Source organism: Eubalaena glacialis, chromosome 7 (assembly GCF_028564815.1).
Source record: "Eubalaena glacialis isolate mEubGla1 chromosome 7, mEubGla1.1.hap2.+ XY, whole genome shotgun sequence".
Lineage (NCBI taxonomy): Eukaryota > Metazoa > Chordata > Mammalia > Artiodactyla > Balaenidae > Eubalaena > Eubalaena glacialis.
In genome coordinates this window covers 104,946,605-104,970,252 of record NC_083722.1, presented here as the reverse complement: position 1 = coordinate 104,970,252, position 23,648 = coordinate 104,946,605, and the positions used below count along the sequence as shown (strand labels likewise).

Genomic DNA, 23,648 nt, shown 5'->3' with positions numbered 1-23,648 from the left:
TATCTCAGTTTCTTAGATGTGGAAATTAAGGAATCAAGTCTGGAGTGTTTTAGTTCTTGCTCCAGTGCACTGGCAGCCACTGTCTTTCCCTTCTCTCTGTGGATGGCAGCAGGGAGGCGCCCCCCACCCCTGCCCATCCTTGCCGTGGACGCTCGGCTGGTTCTCACGCAGCCTCACAGTACTCACCAGGAAGGAGCTGGGGTTGGAGGAGGGGAGTCCGGCCCACTCACTGTTTTACAGTCGAGATGTAACTTACATACAGGAAGGTGCATCATTGTGAAGTGTACAGCTCGGTGAGGTGTACATACAAGAACACCTGTGAAACAACCTCTACTGAGGTGTAGAACAGTCCAACACCTCAGCAAGCTCCTTGTCAATCCCCTCATGGTCAATGCCCACCCTCCAGAGGTAACCACTATTCTGACCTCTTTTACCATAGATTGGTTTTCAGCCCACTCGCTTAGAAAGTTTTCTATCTTGAGGTGTAATTAACAAACAATAAATTATACAGATCTCAAGTGTTAATTTCAGCATGTCGTGACAACATCCATCTGTGTAACTGGCACCCAGAACTACATAAAGAACATCTTCACCAGCACAGAAAGTTCCTCCTACCCCTTCTGATGAACCCCCTGCCCAGTCGCAGCAAGTACTTTCAGATTCCTAACACTGCACAGTAGTTTTGCTTGTTCTTGGATTTCCTTTGAATGGAATCATACAGTACGTACTCTGTAGTGTCTGGCTCCTTTCTCTTGGCATAACATTTTTGGAAATTCATCTAGATTGCTGCTATCAATAGTTAATTATTTTTCTCCACTAAAGAATGTTTTATTGGGTCCATTTATCGGATGCAGAAGCTAACACTGAAAAAATAAAGATTTCAAATACATACAAATTGATACCGATTGTTTGAAGCCCAAACACGCTCATGCACACCACAGAGATAGGAAGAATTTTTCCAAAATTGTTGTCAATGAATCTGCTCGTGCTAAATACCTCATATAAGTGAAATCATATAATATTTGTCCTTTTGTCTCTGGTGTACTTCAACTAGTGTAATATTTTCAAGGTACATATGTGTTGTACGTATCAGAATTTAATTTCTTTTTTAAAGCTGAAAAATATTCCATCATATATGTATACTACGTTTTGTTTATCCATTCATCAGTTGATGGACACTTGGGTTGTTTCTTCCTTTGGCTGTTGTGGATAAGTAAATTCTCTTTAATTGTTGACTGATATTTCATTGTATGAATGTACCATGATTTTGTCCATTCTCCTCTTGATGGATATTGGAGATGCTTCCAGTTTTTGATTTTTGTGAACAAGATTGCTATGAAAATTTTTCTATGAGTATTTTTGTGAACATTTGCTTTCATTTGCCTTGGGTAAATACATAGTAGAATAGCTGGATAATAGGATATATGTGTGCTTAACTTAATTAGAAACTTCCAAACAGTTCTCTGAAGTGGTGGTACCGTGTAGCCTCCCACCAGCCATGTGTAAGAATTCCTGTTGTTTCACATCTTTGCTAACATTTAATATTATCTGTCCTTTTGACTTCAGCATTCCATTGAGTGTGAAGTGGTAGTTCATTGTGGCTTTATTTTTAATTTTTTTGATAATTAATGATATTGAGTATCTTTTAATATACTTATTGCCCATTTCTTCATTGATGAAGTGATGTCTCAAATTGCTCATTTTAAAAATTGGGATGTTTATCTTTTGATTGTTTATTTCTTTATATATTACAGATATAGTCTTTTGTCAAGTATATATGCTGTAAATACTTTTTTTTTTCACAGTTTGTGGCTTATCTATTCATTTTCTTAATGGTATCTTTTAAAAATCAGAAAATTTTAATTTTGATGGAGCCCAGTTTAACATTTTTTCTTTTATGGCCAGTGATTTTTTTTGCATCAAATAAATTTTGGCTACCTCAGGGTTGTAAAGATACTCTATATTTCTTCTAGAAATTTGATGATTTAAGATTTTCAAACTAATGTTTTTCATCTTTAACTTGATCTTATTTTTCAAAAAATTTATTTCAGAAAGTTTCAAATATATAACAAACTGGAAAGAATTTTACAGTGAAAACCCCTGTACCCCCCACCTAGGTTTTACTGCTAACATTTTGCTACATTTAATTTAATTTTTCTATAAGAATAAGGAAAAGGTTAAGGTTCTTTTTTTTAATATGAATATCTAGCTCTTTGTTTAAAACATTTTTTATTTTCTCCATTGGATTTACTTGGCACCTTGCTAAAAAAAATCAATTAATAGTATATGTGTAGGGTCTATTTATGGACTTGTGATTCTGTTCCATTTATTTATTTTGCCTGTACGTATACCAGTATCCCACTATCTTGGTTACCTATGTTTTATAGTGAATCTTGAAATCAGGTAATCAAAAGTCTTCTAACTTTGTTCTTCATTTTCAAAAGTGTTTTGGATATTTTAGATCATTTATGTGTCTATATAAATATTAGAATCAGCCTGTTTCTTCAAAAGAGACTGCTTGTATTTGAAATAGATTATGTTAAATCTATAGATTAAATTAGGGAGAGTGGACATCCTAGACAACTTTGAGTCTTCCAATTCATGAACATAGAATATCTCTACATTTGCTTTCGACTAATTTTGCAAAGCAGTATTTCGTAATTTTCAGTTACAGCTCTCAAGCGTCTTTCTTTAGATTTATACTTGGGTATTTGATTTGGGCTAGTGTTTTGATGCTGTTGTAAATGGTGTTTGTTTTTTTCTTTTGTTTTAAATTTATTTATTTTATTTATTTATTTTTGGCTGCATTGGGTCTTCGTTGCTGCGCACAGGCTTTCTCTAATTGTGGTGAGCGGGGGCTACTCTTCATGGCGGTGCGTGGGCTTCTCACTGTGGTGGCTTCTCTTGCTGTGGAGCATGGGCTCTAGGTGTGTGGGCTTCAGTAGTTGTGGCACACGGGCTCAGTAGTTTTGGCTCATGGGCTCTAGAGCACAGGCTCAGTAGTTGTGGCTCACGGGCTTAGTTGCTCTGTGGCATGTGGGATCTTCCCGGGCCAGGGCTCGAACCCGTGTCCCCTGCGTTGACAGGCAGATTCTTAACCACTGCACCACCAGGCAAGTCCAATGGTATTTGTTTTTGGAATTTCATTTTCTAATTACTTGTTGCTGGTATCTTGAAATACAATTGATTTTTGTATTTTGACCTTGTAACCTGAAACCTTGCCAACTGCACGTATTAGTTCTAGTAATTTTAAAATAGACTCTCTAGAGTTTTAAAAAATAGCTTTATTGAGATACAATTCACATACTATTCAATTCACCCATTTAAAATCTAAAGTCTTATTGTATTCACAGAACTGTGCAACCATTGCCACAATCCAATTTTAGAACATTTTCATCACCCGCAAAAGAAATACCGTATCCATTATCAGTCACTCCCTATCTTCTCACTCTACCTCCTAGCCCTAGACAACCATGAACCTACTTTTTGTCTCTATGAATTTGCCTGTTCTGAACATTTCATGTAAATGGAATGATACAATATATGGTCATTTGTGACTGGCTTCTTTCACTTAGTGCATGTATTTTTTTAAGTTTCATACATGTTGTGGCATGTATCATTTATTTTTATGGCTGAATAATATTCTGTTGTATGGATGCAAGACATTTTACTTACCCATTCATCAGTTGATGGACATTTGGGTTTCCACTTTTTGCCTATTATGAATAATACTTCTGTGAACATTCATGTACAAGTTTTTGTGTGGACATGTTTTCACTTGCCTTCAGTGGGGGTTGCTGACTCATATACTAAGTCTATTAAGTCTGTGTTTTTTTTTTTATTGAACTGTAGTTGATTTACAATACTGTGTTAGTTTCAGGTGTATAACAAAGTGATTCGGTTTCATATATATATATATATATATATATATATATATATATATGTACACACACACATATATGTGTATATATATATTCTTTTTCGGATTCTTTTCCATTATAAGTTATTACAAAATAGTGAATAGAGTTCCCTGTGCTATACAGTAGGTCTTTTGTAGTTTATCCCTTTTATGTATAGTAGTGTGTATATGTTAATCCCGAGCTCCTAATTTATCTCTCCCCCCTGCTTCCCCTTTGGTAACCATAAGTTTGTGTTCTGTGTCTATGAGTCTGTTTCTGTTTAGTAAATAAGTTAATTTGTATTATTTTTTAGATTTCACATATTAAAAAACATGGACCGCTTCACGAATTTACGTGTCATCCTTGCGCAGGGGCCATGCTAGTCTTCTCTGTGTCGTTGCAGTTGTAGTATATGTGCTGCCGGAGCGAGCACTATTAAGTCTGTGTTTTATCTTTTAAGGAACTACCAGACTATTTTCAAAAGTGGCTGTGCTGTTTTACAGTCTAATTATCAGTGTGTGAGGTTCAGATTTCTCCACATTCCGGTTATTATCTGTCTTTTTTACTATAGCCATGCTAGTGAGTATGAAGTGGTATCTAATTGTGGCTTTGATTTGGTGGCTAATGATGTTAAGCATCTTTTCATGTGCTTGCTGGCCATTTGGATATCTTCTTTGTGGAAATTTCCATTCATATATTTTGCTCATTTTTAAAATTGTTATATTTGTTTTATTATTGAGTTTTAATACTTTTAAAATTTTTTATAAATTTTTTATTTTTGGCTGCTTTGGGTCTTAGTTGCTGTGCATGGGCTTTCTCTAGTTGCAGCGATCGGGGGCTACTTTTTGTTGTGGTGCGTGGGCTTCTCCTTGCCGTGGCTTCTCTTGTTGCAGAGCATGGGCCCTAGAGTGCAGGCTCAGTAATTGTGGCACACGGGCTTAGTTGCTCTGCGGCATGTGGGATCTTCCCGGACCAGAGATCGAACCCGTGTCCCCTGCATTAGCAGGCAGATTCCTAACCACTGCGCCACCAGGGAAGTCCCAATAATTTTTAAAAAATTCTGGACACAAGTCCCCTATCAGAGAGATGATTTGCAAACATATTCTGTGGGTTATCTTTTCACTTTCTTGATAGAACCTTCAATCTATAGCTAGTCAGTAGTAAGCACAGGTGACAACTTGGACTTGCAGTTGATGTCTGAAGTGGGTGGGTGGGCCAGTCTTCATAGGACTGAACCCTTGACATGTGGGATCTGACATTATCTCTGGATATAGTGTCAGAATTGAGTTGAATTATAGAACACCAAGTTGGAGTCTGGGAATTGCTTGATGGTGTGTGGGAACCCCCACATGCACTGGAATTGGTGACCGTAACCTTTAATACCTTAATCAGTTTGGAAAGTTTATGGCCATTTTATTCTTCACATATTTCTTCTACTCTGTTCTATCCTATTCTAATCTCTCTTCTCCTTCTGGATTCCAATTATATATGTCTCCCTCAGATCCCCTTTTCTCTATTCTGTCTTTTTATGTATTTCAATTTGTATATTTTCCTTTTTGTTTCACTTTGTATACTTTCTACTAACCTGTCTTCAGGTTCACTGATTATTTCCTGTGTCCAATACCTTGTTAAGTCCATGTAATGAAGTCTTCATTTCTAATTTTGTATTATTCATCTCTAGCACATCCATTTGATTCTTTTTTGTTTCCATGTCTCTCCTTAAATTTCCCATTCATTCACATATACTATCCATCTTTTCCATTACATATTTTAGCACCTTTATCATAGCTATTTCAATATTCTTGTTTGATCTTTCCAACATCTGGGCCATCTTTAGGTCTGCTTCTATTGATCATTTCCTGTGTTGACCATGGATCACATTTCTTGCTTTTTCATATGACTTGTTATCTTCGGTTGCATGCTAAACATTTTATATTAAAGAACATAGAAAGAAAAACACTGTTTCTGTCAGACTGCTAGAGCAGGGGCTGACTTGATTGGATCTGAAATTGAGCAGTGTTTGGACTTTGTTATATAGCCTTCCTTTCATTCATTTCACCATTGGCTTCAAATTACTTGAAGGCAGAATCAGTACTTTCCCTTCAGCAGGGATTAAATCATTGGCCGTATAATTGAACTCAATCTTTACCGCCCTCACTTACCTGAGGTCATGCTGCCCCAGAGTTCCAACTGTCTAATCATGTGGTTGGTCTTTTGGGCAACCAGCTCCCATCCTGAAGCTCTCTAGAGGTCCACCATAAGTCACCTCATTAGCAAAACAAAGAGTTCTGTCACTCAGGAAATTCCAAGAATTTTTGAAGCTCTGTGCCAGGAATCAGGGACAAAGACCAGATATGTTCTCCACTATACTATAGACTTTCCCTCAGCTCTCCTGCCCATCCCTCACCTTCTGAGGGGATCTTGCACTTGGAGAGAGGTCTCAGCCTGATGTACTGCAGCATGGATTTCTCTCTGCTCTCCCTCTCTGCCCCCATCCACTGCTTTCAATGTAGTACTCCCCATACATTGAAGATTCACAGGGTAAGAGATGGTGAGTGGGTACAGATGCACTCTGTGGGTGTGACTCTTCAGGATTCTGATCAGTCATGGCAACCCAAATGCCGCTGTTAAAAGTTTGTTTGGGGTGGACCTTCAAGATGGCAGAGGAGTCAGATGTGGAGATCACATTCCTCCCCACAAATACATCAAAAATACTTCTACATGTGGAACATCTCCTACAGAACACCTACCAGACGCTGGCAGAAGAGCTCAGACTTCCCAAAAGGCAAGAAAATCCCCACGTACCTGGCCATGTGGCTGACAGTGTCTTTGTGCTCCAGCCTAGTGTCAGGCCTGAGCCTCTGAGGTGGGAGAGCCGAGTTCAGGACATTGGACCACCAGAGACCTCCCAGGCCCACGTAATATCAGTTGGCGAGAGCTCTCCCAGAGATCTCTGTCTCAACACTAACACCCAGATCAACCCAATGGCCAGCAAGCTCCAGTACTGGATGCCCCATACCAAACAACTAGAACAACAGGAACACAACCCACCCATTAGCAGAGAGGCTGCTGTAAAATCATACTTAGTTCACAGACACCCCAAAACACACCATTGGACGCAGCCCTGCCCACCAGAAAGACAAAATCCAGCCCCACCCACCAGAACACAGGCACCAGTCCCCTCCATCAGGAAGCCTACACAAGCCACTGAAACAGCCTTACCCACTGGGGGCAGACACCAAAAACAATGGGAATCACGAACCTGCAGGCTGCGAAAAGGACACCCCAAACACAGTAAGTTAAGCAAAATGAGAAGACAGAGAAATACGCAGCAGATGAAGGAGCAAGGTAAAAACCCACCAGACCAGACAAATGAAGAGGAAATAGGCAGTCTACTTGAAAAAGAATTCAGAGTAATGTTAATAAAGATGATCCCAAATCTTGGAAATAGAATGGAGAAAATACAAGAAGCGTTTGACAAGGACCTAGAAGAACTAAAGAGCAAACAAACAATGATGAACAACACAATAAATGAAATTTAAAAATCTCTAGAAGGGATCAATAGCAGAATAACTGAGGCAGAAGAACGGACAAGTGACCTGGAAGATAAAGTAGTGGAAATAACTACTGCAGAGCAGAATAAAGAAAAAAAGAATGAAAAGAATTGAGAACAGTCTCAGAGACCTCTGGGACAACATTAAATGCACCAACATTTGAATTATAGGGGTCCCAGAAGAAGAAGAGAAAAAGAAAGGGTCTGAGAAATATTTGAAGAGATTATAGTTGAAAACTTCCCTAATATGAGAAAGGAAATAGTCAAGTCCAGGAAGTGCAGAGAGTCCCATACAGGATAAATCCAAGGAGAAACACTCCAAGACACATGTTAATCAAACTATCAAAAATTAAATACAAAGAAAAACTATTAAAAGCAGCAAGGGAAAAGCAACAAATAACATACAAGGGAATCCCCATAAGGTTAACAGCTGATCTTTCAGCAGAAACTCTGCAAGCCAGAAGGGAGTGGCATGATATATTTAGAGTGATGAAAGGGAAAAACCTACAACCAAGATTACTCTAGCCAGCAAGGATCTCATTCAGATTTGACGGAGAAATTAAAACATTAACAGACAAGCAAAAGTTAAGAGAATTCAGCACCACCAAACCAGCTTTACAACAAATGCTAAAGGAACTTCTCTAGGCAGGAAACACAAGAGAAGGAAAAGACCTACAATAACAAACCCAAAACAATTAAGAAAATGGTAATAGGAACATACATATCGATAACTACCTTAAACGTAAATGGGTTAGATGCTCCAACCAAAAGACATAGACTGGCTGAATGGATACATAAACAAGACCTGTATATATGCTGTCTATAAGAGGCCCACTTCAGACCTAGGGACACATATAGACTGAAAGTGAGGGGATGGAAAAAGATATTCCATGCAAGTGGAAATCAAAAGTAGCAATTCTCATATCAGACAAAATAGACTTTAAAATAAAGACTGTTACAAGAGACAAAGAAGGACACTACATAATGATCAAGGGATCAATCCAAGAAGAAGATATAACAATTGCAAATATTTATGCACCCAACATAGGAGCACCTCAATACATAAGGCAAATGCTAAAAGCCATAAAGGGGGAAATCGACAGTAACACAATCATAGTAGGGGACTTTAACACCCCACTTTTACCAATGGACAGATCATCCAAAATGAAAATAAATAAGGAAACACAAGCTTTAAATGATACATTAAAAAAGATGGACTTAATTGGTATTTATAGGACATTCCGTCCAAAAACGACAGAATACACTTTCTTCTCAAGTGCTCATGGAACATCCTCCAGGATAGATCATATCTTGGGTCACAAATCAAGCCTTGCTAAATTTAAGAAAATTCTAATCGTATCAATTATCTTTTCTGACCACAACGCTATGAGACTAGATATCAATTACAGGAAAAAATCTGTAAAAAATACAAACACATGGAGGCTAAACAATACACTACTAAATAACCAAGAGATCACTGAAGAAATCAAAGAGGAAATCAAAAAATACCTAGAAACAAATGACAATGAAAACACGACAACCCAAAACCTATGGGATGCAGCAAAAGCAGTTCTAAGAGGGAAGTTTATAGCAATGCAGTCCTTCCTCAAGAAACAAGAAACATCTCAAATAAACAACCTAACCTTACACCTGAGGCAATTAGAGAAAGAAGAACAAAAAAACCCCTAAGTTAGCAGAAGGAAAGAAATCATAAAGGTCAGATCAGAAGTAAATGAAAAAGAAATGAAGGAAACAATAGCAAAGATCAATAAAACTAAAAGCTGGTTCTTTGAGACGATAAAGAAAATTGATAAACCACTAGCCAGACTCATCAAGAAAAAAAGGGAGAAGACTCAAATCAGTAGAATTAGAAATGAAAATGGAGAAGTAACAACTGATGCTGAAGAAATACAAAGGATCATGAGAGATTACTACAAGCAACTATATGCCAATAAAATGGACAGCCTGGAAGAAATGGACAAATTCTTAGAAAAGCACAACCTTCTGAGACTGAACCAGGAAGAAATAGAAAATATAAACCGACCAATCAAAAGCATTGAAATTGAGACTGTGATTAAAAAATCTTTTAACAAACGAAAGCCCAGCACCAGATGGCTTCACAGGTGAATTCTATCAAACATTTAGAGAAGAGCTAACACCTATACTTTCAAACTCTTTCAAAATATAGCAGAGGGAGGAACACTCCCAAACTCATTCTACGAGGCCACCATCACCCTGATACCAAAACCAGACAAAGATGTCACAAAGAAAGAAAACTACAGGCCATATCACTGATGAATATAGATGCAAAAATCCTCAACAAAATACTAGGAAACAGAATCCAACAGCACATTAAAAGGATCATACACCATGATCAAGTGGGGCTTATCCCAGGAATGCAAGGATTCTTCAATATATGCAAATCAATTATAGTGATAAACCATATTAACAAATTGAAGGAGAAAAAACATATGATCATCTCAATAGATGCAGAAAAAGCTTTTGACAAAATTCAACACACATTTATGATAAAAACCCTCCAGAAAGTAGGCATAGAGGGAACTTAACATAATAAAGGTCATATATGACAAACCCACAGCAAACATCGTTCTCAATGGTGAAAAACTGAAACCATTTCCTCTAAGATCAGGAACAAGACAAGGTTGTCCACTCTCACCAGTATTACTCAACATAGTTTTGGAAGTTTTAACCACAGCGGTCAGAAGAAAAAGAAATAAAAGGAATCCAAATCGGAAAAGAAGATGTAGAGCTGTCACTGTTTGCCGATGACATGATAGTATACATAGAGAATCCTAAAGATGTTACCAGAACACTACTAGAGCTAATCAATGAATCTGGTGAAGTAGCAGGATATGAAATTAATGCACAGAAATCTCTTGCATTCCTCTACACTAATGATGAAAAATCTCAAAGAGAAATTAAGGAAACACTCCCATTTACCACTGCAACAAAAAGTGTAAAATACCTAGGAATAAACCTACCTAGGGAGACAAAAGACCTGTATGCAGAAAACTATAAGGCACTGATGAAAGAAATTAAAGATGATACAAACAGATGGAGAGATATACCATGTTCTTGGATTGGAAGAATCAACATTGTGAAAATGACTCTACTACCCAAAGCAATCTACAGATTCAATGCAATCCCTATCAAACTACCACTGGCATTTTTCACAGAACTAGAACAAAAAATTTCACAATTTGTATGGAAACACAAAAGACCCCGAATAGCCAAAGCAATCTTGAGAAAGAAAAATGGAGCTGGAGGAATCAGGCTCCCTGACTTCAGGCTATACTACAAAGCTACAGTAATCAAGACAGTTTGGTACTGGCACAAAAACAGAAACATAGATCAATGGAACAGGATAGAAAGCCCAGAGATAAACCCACGCACATATGGTCACCTTATCTTTGATAAAGGAGGCAAGAATATACAGTGGAGAAAAGACAGCTTCTTCAATAAGTGGTGCTGGGAAAACTGGACAGCTACATGTAAAAGAATGAAATTAGAACACTCCTTAACACCATACACAAAAATAAACTCAAAATGGATTAAAGACCTAAATGTAAGGCCAGACACTATAAAACTCTTAGAGGAAAACATAGGCAGAACACTCTATGACATAAATCACAGCAAGATCCTTGTTGACCCACCTCCTAGAGAAATGGAAATAAAAACAAAAATAAACAAATGGGACCTAATGAAACTTAAAAGCTTTTGCACAGCAAAGGAAACCCTAAACAAGATGAAAAGACAACCCTCAGAATGGGAGAAAATATTTGCAAATGAAGCAACTGACAAAGGATTAATCTCCAAAATATACAAGCAGCTCATGCAGCTCAATATCAAAAAAACAAACAACCCAATCCAAAAATGGGCAGAAGACCTAAATAGACATTTCTGCAAAGAAGATATACAGACTGCCAACAAACACATGAAAGAATGCTCAACATCATTAATCATTAGAGAAATGCAGTTCAAAACTACAGTGAGATATCATCTCACACCAGTCAGAATGACCATCATCAAAAAATCTACAAACAATAAATGCTGGAGAGGGTGTGAAGAAAAGGGAACCCTCTCGCACTGTTGGTGGGAATGTAAATTGATACAGCCACTATGGAGAACAGTATGGAGGTTCCTTAAAAAACTAAAAATAGAACTACCATATGACCCAGCAGTCCCACTACTGGGCATATACCCTGAGAAAACCATAATTCAAAAAGAGTCATGTACCAAAATGTTCATTGCAGCTCTATGTACAATAGCTAGGACATGGAAGCAACCTAAGTGTCCATCGACAGATGAATGGATAAAGAAGATGTGGCATTATGTACAGTGGAATATTACTCTGCCATAAAAAGAAATGAAATTGAGTTATTTGTAGTGAGGTGGATGGACCTAGAGTCTGTCATACAGAGCGAAGTAAGTCAGAAAGAGAAAAACAAATAAAGTATGCTAACACATATATATGTAATCTAAAAAAAAAAAAAAAAGGTCATGAAGAACCTAGGGGCAAGACAAGAATAAAGACACAGACCAAGTAGAGAATGGACTTGAGGATACGGGGAGGCGGAAGGGTAAGCTGGGACAAAGTGAGAGAGTGGCATGGACATACATACACTACCAAACGTAAAATAGATAGCTAGTGGGAAGCAGCCGCATAGCACAGGGAGATCAGCTCGGTGCTTTGTGACCACCTAGAGGGGTGGGATAGGGAGGGTGGGAGGGAGGGAGATGCAAGAGGGAAGAGATATGGGGACATATGTATATGTGTAACTGATTCACTTTGTTATAAAGCAGAAACTAACACACCATTGTAAAGCAATTATACTCCAATAAAGATGTTAAAAAAAAAAATGAAAAGACAACCCACAGAATGGGAGAAAATAGTTGCAAATTGTATATCTGATAAGGGACTTGTATCCAGAATATATAATGCATTCTTAAAATCCAATAATAAAAAGACAACCCAATTTAAAAAATTGGCAGAGAGTAAATAGACATTTCTTCAGAGAAGATATACAAATGGCCAGTGAGCGCATGAAAGGATAAAAGGATGCTCAGCAGCCTTAGACATCAGGAAAGGGCAAATGGAAAGCACAGTGAGATACTACTTCACATCCAGTAGGATGGCTAGAATCCAAAAAGAGCGATGGTAACAGTGTTCTCAAGGATGTGGAGAAACTGGAACCCTCATGCTCTATTAGTGGGGATGTACAACTCCTCAAAATGTTCAAGAGACTTATCATATGCCCCAGCAATTTCACTCCTAGGTATATACCCGAGAAAACTGAAAGTACATGTCTATACAAAACCTGTGCCAGGCGTACCTTAGAGATATTGTGGGTTCAATTCCAGACCACCACAATAAAGTGAATATTGCAATAAAGCGAGTCCCGAAGTTTTTGGTTTCCTAGTGCATATAAAAGTTATGTTTTAATCTCTTGAACAATGGAGGGGTTGGGGTGCCAACCCCCTGTGCACTCGAAAATCTGTTGTTCAAGGGTCAGCTCTACATACCTTAATTAAAAATGATTGCTAAAAAATGCTAGCCGTCATCTCAGCCTTTAGTGAGTTACCATTTTTTTGCTGGTGGAGGGTCTTGCCTTGATGTGATGGCTGCTTGACTGATGAGTGCGGTGGTTGCTCAAGGGTAGGGTGGCTCTGGAAATTTCTTAAAATAAGACGACGGTGAAGTTTGCCACATTCATGAACTCTGCCTTCCGTGAACGATTTCTCTGTAGCATGCAATGCTGTTTGGTAGCATTTTACCCACAGTAGAACTTCTTTCAAAATTGGAGCCAATGCTTTCAAACCCTGCCGCTGCTTGATCAGCTAAGTTGATGTACTCTAAATTCTTCGCTGTCATTTCAACAACCTTCAGAGCATTTTCACCAGGAATAGACTCCATGTCAAGACACCACTTTATTTGCTCATTTGTTAGAAGCAGCTCCTCGTCCGTTCAGGTTTTGTCGTGAGATTGCAGCAGTTCAGCCACATCTTCAGGCTCCACTTCTTTTTTTTTTTTTTTTTTTTTCCCCCACACACACTGTATTTTATTTTTACAAGAGATAAATAAACTGACACCAAGCATTGTACATGGATGACCACAACAAAAGCAACAATGATTGCAATTACCAAACATGAAACACACTCATACTATGTCATAATATTGACATTCAGTCCAGTAATCCTCCACTGTAACAGCTCCTTTACTTTGCAGTGAAATCAGGCTCCACTTCTAATTGTAGTCCTCTTGCGATTTCCATCTGCAGCTCCTCCCTCCAGTGAAGGCTGAAACCCCTTCGAGTCATCCATGAGGGAATCAGCATCTTCCAAACTCCTGTTAATGTTGGTATCTCGACCTCTTCTCATGAATCAGGAATGTTCTTAATGGCGTCTAGCGTGGTGAATCCTTTCCAGAAGGTTGTCCGTTTACTTTGCCCAGATCCTTCAGAGGAATTAGGTTAGGGAAGCTCTGGGGAGCCAGGCTTTGCTTCGAGGTTCAGTCCCCCTGCCTGGAGCCTCATTTGGATGCCAGTGGCGGCCGTCCCCTCTCTAGATGCCCTGGGTAGCTGGTGGGGGGGGGGCCTCACAATGCCCAGCTGTCTCTAGGCCAGACAGGACCCCTGGGCGCTGCAAAGCCCCCCTGGGAGGACAAACCAAAGGTCAGTCTGGAGGAGAAAATGAACGGAGCCCTCACGCTACTCCCATCCCTGGTGGGTGGCTTGGCAGGGAGGGCAGCTCCCCTTCTGTCTGAATTGACCAGGCCACTTAATCATCTTTTCATTGAGTCTGAACTTCAAGAAGCTCTTCAGGTACAAGAAAGCTGGTCGAGGCCTGGGGCAGCTCTCTACCTGTGGGTAGGGTGGGTGTCCACCTGCTTCTCTCCATTCTGAAAGTTAGTTAATTTAGATTAGAATTACGGTTTAGGCTAGGTCTAATTCAGGGTGAAGTTAATTAATTTAGGTGAAACTTTCTCCCCCAAAGGCGACCCGGTGTAGAAGAATGTGACCTGGGTTTGGAGCTCGCCCCCGCTGGACTTCAACCTCTCCCTCCCGCGCCTGCTCACTCTGCCTGGCCAGGGAGGGCTATCGTGCAACCCGAGCTGGCATCAGAAGCCCCTCTTTCAATGCATACCCCTCAGGTAGGGGAAACGCATGAAATCTCTAATCCATCATAGAAATAAGTGAATCTAAGTGTTTCTTCGTAGAATCCCAGATATTTGGGGACAGGATGGGAAAGACAGGGCTCCCCTGATGTCCCCTTGTCCCTGGACCTCACAATGTCCCCCCACAAACATTTAATAGACACTGTTGAACATTGCTCTTGTGCCAGGTGCTTTGTATACACAGTCTCTTTTTTTTTTTTTTAACTGAGATACAGTTGATATAGCACTGTTTCGGGTGTACAGGATAATGATTTCACTTAACATTCAGCAGTCTCATCCTTACAGCATCCATTCGAGGAAGGTCACCTAGTCATATTGTTACAGTTGAGGAGACTTCCCTGTTCCTCCTCATGACCAGGCGGGCACATTGTCAGTCCCAGGATCTGCACGTTTGAGGCAGCCATTGGTTCATCAGCCAACTCATTCATCACGTGTCTTGTGCACGCACAGCATACTAGGCACAGGGACCCAGTGGTGACCACAACCAGACCTGGCATTACCCAGAAACCCACACAAATGTACATGAAATCACACCCGTGGAAGGTGCTAAGGAGAAGAGGTCTGCAGGGCGAGCGGTCCTGATGGAGTCAGGAAGCTGTGGCGGGTTTGCTGGAGTAAGAGGCGTGAGCAGGAGGTCGCTTGGCCAGGGTGTGTGGGCCGTGGCTGAGGCTCAGGGGACCGGAAAGAGGGTGGTGTGAAACAAGGCTGGTGTGGGCAGCAGGGCCTGGACCACTCGGGCGCCCTGGGCCTCCTTAAAGCCTTTGGGCTTTACCCCCGGGGCAGGGGGAGGACATTGAACTATTCGCAACAGAGGATGACATCATCACAAGTGTCATTTTAAAAGGCAACTAGCTGCTGTGTGGAGCGCAGGTGGGAGGGGACAAGGGGGTTGCAGTGTCCAGGGAGTGAGTGTGGCTGGCAGCTTGGAGTGGAGCAGTGGCGTGGAGATGGGGGAGGGGGAGACAGCTTCACAAGATACCAAGGGAGTAAGTCAGATAGTCCTTGGGATGCAGGGGACGGTGCGAAGGGTGGTGGGCGGGCTGGCTTCATGGGGCCAAGGCCCCTCCGTTAGCTCAGGCCCCGAGCTCAGAGGGCCCCGCCCCTGGTTTAACACTCTTCTGTCACTTTCTTAATCAAGTTTGAACAGGGGGCTCTGCATTGTCACTTTGCACCAGGCCTTGCAAATTAGGTGCCTAGACCTGCCCTGGGGCTGGAACTGGGGCTCTAAGGCCCCCTCCCCCCATCTCCAGGTGGTCCAGAAGCAGCTCTTCTGGAGCAGGTGGTACAGGCCCTGGACCTGGAGGGCTCACTGCCCGGAGCCAGGAAGCTGCGAACAGGCCAGAGCTGCAGCCATAGGGGCCTGGCCCTGCAAGGGAGCAGCAACCGGGGCCAGTCCTGACCCCATTGTGGAGCTCACTTCTATTCTCTAAAAAGCAAGGAGATGGCGAGACACGATTTCTGGAGTCCTTTTTGGCTCAACATTTAATGTCTTTATGATTCTCCTGTGTCTTTGTTCCAGTTTCCTGCGGCCTCTCCATGCTGTGCCGGCCCTCAGGACTGCTGGGACGTGTATGTAGACGCTGGCTTGGAGGGGCTCGGCAGGGCCCTTGCTTGTCCTCTCTGTCACTTCTCTGTTACGCTGTGCCTGACTTCCCACCATTAGAGAGAAATGTACCGAGATGTAAAAAACAAACAACAACAACAACAACAGAAAACCACTTCTGGGAGCAGTGATACTTGTGGCTACTTTCCGCTGAAATTTCTGTGCTGTGATCTTCACTGAAGGGGTGGGAGGAGATCTGTTAAGAGAGGACAGATCCCCAGTGACAGTTTGGCCCAGAGCTGGGTGGCGCAGGTCCCCAGGGTGGGCCAGAAGCGCCCGGCTTGCCAGGGACTCTTTTGCTGGCCTGGAGGACATCTGAGCCTCTGTTTCTGCAAGCTGCATGCGTCTCCACTGGCCCTGCGGCCTGAAGAGGTTTCTGTTCTCATTTCTAAGCGGTTTGCTCAGTACTTCGCGTCTTGTTTAGGATGTGTGGTTTCTTTAGGACCAACACCCTTGGCTCCTAATCTGGGACCCTGGGCTATAATGTTGGGGTGTGATGGATGTGGGGGGCACGTGGGGAAAACGCTCACTAACATGGTTTTTGTGTCCTAGGCCTCTGGTTCACTCAGACCAGGGTACAGTGAAGTGAACCTTGAGCTCTGTGGCTTGGGGTGCAGAGGACAAATTCCACCTCAGTCCTCTGGGCGTGGCCACTGGTTCCTGACCTGTGGTCCCCAGACTCCTGGGCATCCTTGTAGGCAACGGCCACATCCTAGCTCCTGTCTCTTGGATGCTCACCACGCACCAGGCAGCATTCCACCTCTTCTTTCATTGAAGCTTCCTGAACGACTCACTGACATGGTGGGATTGTGTATTTTCCCCACATGGCACAGCAGTGCTTTTAGTCACACATGCCTGCAGCACCTCACCGCTCCCTGCAAAGGACAAGGTCTGTTCTCCTCCTCCCGAACCTGGGTGGGGCTTCGCGACTGCTTTGTGGAGCAGGATGTGGCAGAGGGAGGCACTGCGACTTCTGAGGCTAAGCTACAAACGGCGGTGTGGCTTCTCCTTGGGTCTCTCTCTGTCTCTGGCTCACTGTCTCTCTGTGTCTCTGGCTTACCGTCTGTCTCTACTGTTTCTTGGGATGCTTGCCCTTGGAACCCAGCCACCATGTGGTGAGGCAGCCTGGGAACCCACGCACAGGCCTTCTGACCCACAGCTAGGATCCTGGCCAGCATCGGATGCTCTGCGGGCAGGCAAGCCTTCACAAGCCACAGGGTGATGATCCCAGCCCCCGGCCTTTGTGTTGATGTTGAACAGAGCAGAGACGAGCTGTCGCTGCCAAGTCCTGTCCAAGTCATTGTTTCACAAGCAAAGGGCACATCCACTCTCGAGCACCCTGGTCCGTAGCTCCAGAACACACAGTTTTCAGAAACCGGGTGGCAGACCAGGAGGGAGTCAGAGATCTGGTCTGATACCAATTAGCGGGGCAGTCTTAGGCAAATCACTTAATGTCATGAGCCTCAGTTTCTCCATCTGCGAAGTGGGCAAGGTATGGGATTTGATAGTTGGGGCAGGGGGGACACTCCTAGCAGGGGGAGGGGCTGAGCAAGGGCTTGGAGGTGGAATGCACGGGAGGAGGGGGTGTTGGGAGACCTGCACTGCCCCGGGAGCTATGCCTGGTCCAGGGAGCAGGGCGGTATCGGTGGAGGGGAGGCCGACGGGATGGGCCAGGGGCTCGGAAGGGGCTGCAGGGTGGGATTAGAAGCAGCCTGCTAAGAACTAGGAGTTTGGTGTCTGTGCCGTATTGGAGAGGTGGCTTGGTCAGTGGGGCACTTGATCAGCACCCTGAGCCTGGCGTCCTGGTCTCAGCTCGGCTTCTGATTCGTTGGGTGACATTGAACAATGTCACCTTCCTTGTTCCACACCTCAGACTCGTCCTGTGTGAAATGAATGTAGACGTGTGTCTGTGTTCCTCATGTCCTAAGGCTCTAGAATCCTTGGGGTCCTGCCCTTGGTTCGGGTATCCTGGGTCAGCTCTGGGAGGCTGCTCATTCAGGAAGAGCTCCTGCACTCGGCTCGCCCCAAAACACAGGCTCCGGGGACCTTGGCTGTCCCGCCCTGGTTTGGTGCATCTGTCTTGTGAGGACATGTTGCTGGACAGTGGCCTTTCTAGGACGCTGTTGACGAAGTGTCACCAACACCTTACAGGTGGGGGGAAGGTGCTGCGTGCTTGACATTGCGAGGGGTCCTCTGCCTTTGCACTGGCTGCCCAGCCCCACTCAAGCCCGAGCTGACTGGGGACGCTGGGGAACTCACCAGCATCCGAGCCGGGGAGCACTTTCCACGTGCAGGCAGGGCAGAGAGTGGAGGCCGGAGGTACTTCCACTGGTCTGTGATGAGACTTTGGGAAATAGATTCTCTCTTTTCACATTGCAAAGGTAATCCCTATGTACTATGAGAATCAGAGCACACAGATAGTAAAAGTATTCAAACCACCCCCGTGTGTTTGTCATATACTGTAGGGACGGTTCTGCTCTTCCCTTCCCTCTTCCTTCCCTTCATCCTCCTTCTCCTCGTCGTCCTCCCCCTCCTCACATGGGCGCACGCACACACACCCACCCACCCACACACACACACCCACACCCACACACACCCCCCCACACACACACCCACACACACACACACACACGACCATTCCATGTCAGTTAACACAGCTCCATTCTGTCATTTTTCACCTCCATGTGGTTTTTCACTGGATGCACATACAACAATCTTATTCCACTCATCCCTCGTGACTGTTATCAGCAATGCTTGATTAGCGTCTGCGTACCTATCTCTTTGCATTTTTACAGGATTGTTTCCAGGTTGCCTCACTAGAAGGGTTCGCTGCTGTGCCCAAAGGTAACCATGTTTTTAAGGCTTTTGATACATCTTGTCCAGGTTCCTTCCAAGGAGGCTCTTCCAGAACACAGTCGTGGCAGCGATCTTTGAGAGCCTCAGATCCCACGAGGCACCCTTCTCTTTCATTTTCACCAGCCTGAGAGGTGAAAGGTGACGTTTGAGTTGTTGAAACCTCACTCTCCTGGCCGAGTGCGTTAGCTTTTCCCTCACCGCCCATACTCGGTCCTTCTGCTAGTGTTTGCCGAGTGCCTGCTGAGTGCCCGAGCCATCGGTGGCACTGAGCATGCTTCATCACACGGTCTGTTGTGCTCGCAGCTCCGCTGTGTGTGTTTTGCTCACTAGACCTAGAGGATGATAGGCAGGGAGAGCTGTGAGGGATCTGAGACTGTCCAGTACCCTCCTTTTTAGGGGAAGAACCCGAGGCCACACAGGGCTGTGCATTCCTGGTGGAATTGTGACCCGGCACCCCAGTCCTTCTGCTTGTCTTGATTTTCTCGTCCAGCGCAGGGTCACTGGGTGGTGGAGTTCACCTCCCGACTCAGTGCTGCCCTCCAGGGTCACCCTGCCGGGCACACAGTAGGTGCTTAGAAAGCTGTTTACTGAGTGAATGTTTGTGCACAAGAGAGCGCAGAGTACGCTCTGTCACGGTGTGCTCAGCATCCCAGGAGGAAAGGCAGACTTCCATAAAGAAATGCCCCTTTTTTTTTTTTGAATGGAAAAGGAAAATGAGAGGGCTGTTGGAATTGGTGGAGGCGGAGAGACGGGGGCTGCCTGGGGCTTGGGACAGGTTTGCGGTCGGAGCGGTCAGGTCACTGGAATTTCCCTCAGGTTCTCTCCTCCCACCAGAGATGGACTGATGGAAGCGGGGCGGGGGGCGGTAAGGCAGACAGGAGAAGAGCTTTGCTTCCTTCGTGTGCCCTGTGTGAATCTGGACTGACTCTCCAGTGATTCCAGGGGACTGTCTCAAGTCACCTCTCTTACCTCCGTGCGGTTCATACCCAACCCCCTTGCCAACCCCTTGCCTAATCACCGGTCACATGTGTCCCTCAGGTAAAACACTCAGGCCGCCAGGCACTCTGGTCACCACGGCGACCAGGCTGGGGGGCTAGTGCCTGCGCCTGGCTAGCTCTGCCTCAGGCTTTGCGCCAGCCACACTGGCCTTCTTTAGCCAGCTGTGGGGCCTTGGGCAAGCCCCTCGCCCTCAACCGCAGCTTGCTCCTCTGTAGAACGGACATCATGAGCCTCACGGTCTTTCTGCATGCCGTGGAGAGAACACCCAGCTTTAAATTACTCTTGGCTCCTCTAGGCCCTACCTCTCCAAGAGAATCACACATTCCGAAGCGCCTTCTTCTCAATAAACCTGTTCTTCTTCCCAAGAACAGCCTACTTGAAACAAAACAACACCCTGCTTTCATTCCAAGCCCCGTTCCTTCCGAAGAAGGCCTTTTCTCTCTGGTCATGCCTTAACCTAGGCCACTGGTGTCTGCAAGTGGAGAATGCGTGTCTTGATACTAGTTCCTTAATAGGGGTTGTGTTGTCACATCCACGGTCAGTGGACATGTTTGTGGAATTGGAAGCATCACGCTTTATCTCTGCCATCACTCCCTCTTGGGAAGAATAGGGAACATGTCTGAATAGCACACTTTGTCACAAAGAGCCCTCTTTCAGCCAGATTTCCCCAGAGAGATTGTTCTGGGAAACAAAGGACTGACTGACCCTAGTGGTTAATTTGCTGAGAGGTGTTCTTGGGTAATCTAGCCTTGTTCTCTCAGCACATTGTTATTGACAGGTATGTGCAATAGGAAAGATAATGGTAAATATATAAAGGACTGTGGTCTGTTGGACTTATTCTAGGCACTTACACAGCACTGGGGAGACTGGACATGTTCACATTACAGGTGAAGTCTGTAGTCAGGCACCAGCGTTTCTGAAAATGGGGATTTCTCAGTGGGCTGAGGTGGTCAGGGAGGGCTTCCGTGAAGAGGTAAAGATCTCAAATTCTCATCACACCAGTTGGGGTTCAAAGGAGTTACTTTCCTTGCTTGGCACAGTCTCTCTCTCTCTCTCTCTCTCTCTCTCTCTCTCACACACACACACACACACACACAGTTGGTCTTACTGAATTGAAAAGACACATGAGTTCGATCCGGAATATGAATAAGATGGAGGTTGATTGGATGAGAAAATATATTTTCATAGGATGGTCCTGGGGTGAGGATTGTCACCGTGAGAAAACAGCTTCAGATGTACAGGATTTAACGGTTTGCAAAGCACTCCTCACGTCAATGAAGTCTTATTTCCTCACAGCCCCATGAGGTCAGCACCCAGGGAAAGTGAGTCTCAGAGGCTCCGTGACTTGGCCACACTGGTAAGTAGGTGGTAAAACCCAGACTCTAGCATTTACTGCTGCAAGTTCACAGCGCTTTCCAAGATTTTTTTTTTAATTAATTAATTAATTTATTTATTTATTTATGGCTGTGTTGGGTCTTCGTTTCTGTGCGAGGGCTTTCTCTAGTTGCGGCAAGTGGGGGCCACTCCTCATCGCGGTGCGCGGGCCTCTCACTATCGCGGCCTCTCCTGTTGCGGAGCACAGGCTCCAGACGCGCAGGCTCAGTAATTGTGGCTCACGGGCCTAGTTGCTCCGTGGCATGTGGGATCTTCCCAGACCAGGGCTCGAACCCGTGTCCCCTGCATTGGCAGGCAGACTCTCAACCACTGCGCCACCAGGGAAGCCCGCTTTCCAAGATTAAAACTTGTTTTCCTCTCTCCACAGAACAGAGGAATGAAACATATGTTGAGAAGCGGCCTAAAACGATGCGGGCTAGAAGAAGTACATGAGAGTTGTAAGCTGCCGCCCTGGCCCAGCCTCATGAACCTCCCAGGCCATCCCACATGCCCTGATGTTCCTGCATCTGGACAGCATCGGTAAATGTAAGGACACCAGGGAGCAAGTTTGCTGGCAGCAAGGTTATTGCTAGGATGTGTCCTCTGTCTTCATGTCTGAGTGTGTCTCTGATGCTGTCCTGTGCTAGAAGCCCCAGTGGAGACTGAGAGATCATTGGGGGGGGGGCCTGGGGGGGGAAGGAGTGGACTAAATGTGTTTATGGCTCATTTCTACCCTGACTGAAGAGCAGGGCCACCTGGGCTTGGTTGGACCCATGTCTGAATAAATGTACCAGAGCTGGAAAATTCCAAAGATGCTAGAACTCAGGATCCAGTTCCTGGAGGTAGGTGTGGGTACTGGACAGGTCATCCTCTGGGTGGGAAGATTCCTTAGGTGGCCTGGTCCACTCAAGAGTGACACTGCCCATGGGGATGTTTATTTCTTCTTTCCTTCCCTCCCTCTATCCTTCCCTCTGTCCTTTCCTCCTGCCTTCCCTCCCCTCCATCCTTCTGTATTTCAGTGGTCCAGGAAATCTGCTCCCTGAAGGCAGCTCTCTTCCAGGAGAAAGAGGGACAGGCTGGGCTCTGGAGGCTGTGTTTTCTACCCTGAATTTAGCCATCAGGAGTGCTTAGGAAAAACCCCTCCTCATCCCACATGGAGCGGGGCAGATGTGTTTTACTCGGTAGAATTAAACTCTCAGATGGCACAGATCATCAAATTCCAGAAAACCAGAAGGATGAGATCTCAGAGATCAGCTATTTTGACCAGCCCCCTCATTTTACAGATGGGGAAACTGAGGCACAGTGAGATGGTCAGGATCACTTAATCCTCACCTGAGTGGTCTGTAACTTTAACCTGTAATTTATGTGACACTACTATTAGTATTATTAAAAACAAGACATCCGGACCAAAATGGAGTCACTTATGCTAAGCCCCAAATCACCAAACTGGGATTTAACTTAAATATAGTTTTGGCTGTCCAGAGATGGAATTTTAAACCAGTCAAGCAGGAACCACCTGATCAGCTCGAGTTAGGTAATCTGCTTGCTTGACCCCTGCCATCCTCTGTAGGCAAAGTAACCTTGAAATAACCAGCCTGCTCTTTGCCTAGCGTAACTTCCTTGTTTCCACTCCCTTCTGCCTATAAAAGTCTGTCATTTTGTACAGCTCCTCAGAGCTCCTTTATATGCACTAGATTGGATGCTGCCTAACTCATGAACCATTGAATAAAGCCAGTAAAAGCTTTAACATTTATTCAGTTGAGTTTTGTTTTTAAACAATATTATGACACAACTCTCTAGGGCAAGAAAAAGATAACTTTTGTCTCTCACCCCTTCACGATGGTGCCGAAATTCCCAGGCCCATCCTGGAATGCTCCCTCACCTAGAACCCTGGGCCCAGGATGGCAGCAGTGGTCTGCCCCTAGGATGTCTTGACAGAGAGCTGTAATTGTGGAAACCCTGTACTTGGCTATAACTCTATTCTAGCCACAAAATTAAAAGAGGGGTACGAGAAATGTCAGGAGGAGATACGCATTTAATAATTTTTAAAGGGCTTGTCCACTTTTGAATCCTCACTTTTTTCCTGCCTTAATTCTTGGTCACTGTAAATTACTTCAAAAAGTGATTTTAGAATAGAAAAAGAGTTAGGAGTCAGAGAAGACGTCTTTA

General features: G+C 44.1%; 1 non-coding gene across 1 annotated transcript; it reads right to left on the bottom strand.

Annotated features, from left to right (window-relative positions):
* Positions 1 to 4,225: 4,225 nt before the first annotated feature.
* Positions 4,226 to 4,332, bottom strand: LOC133095868 (U6 spliceosomal RNA). The gene has a single exon (XR_009701723.1). It is a non-coding gene; the product is annotated as a U6 spliceosomal RNA (small nuclear RNA).
* Positions 4,333 to 23,648: the final 19,316 nt, after the last annotated feature.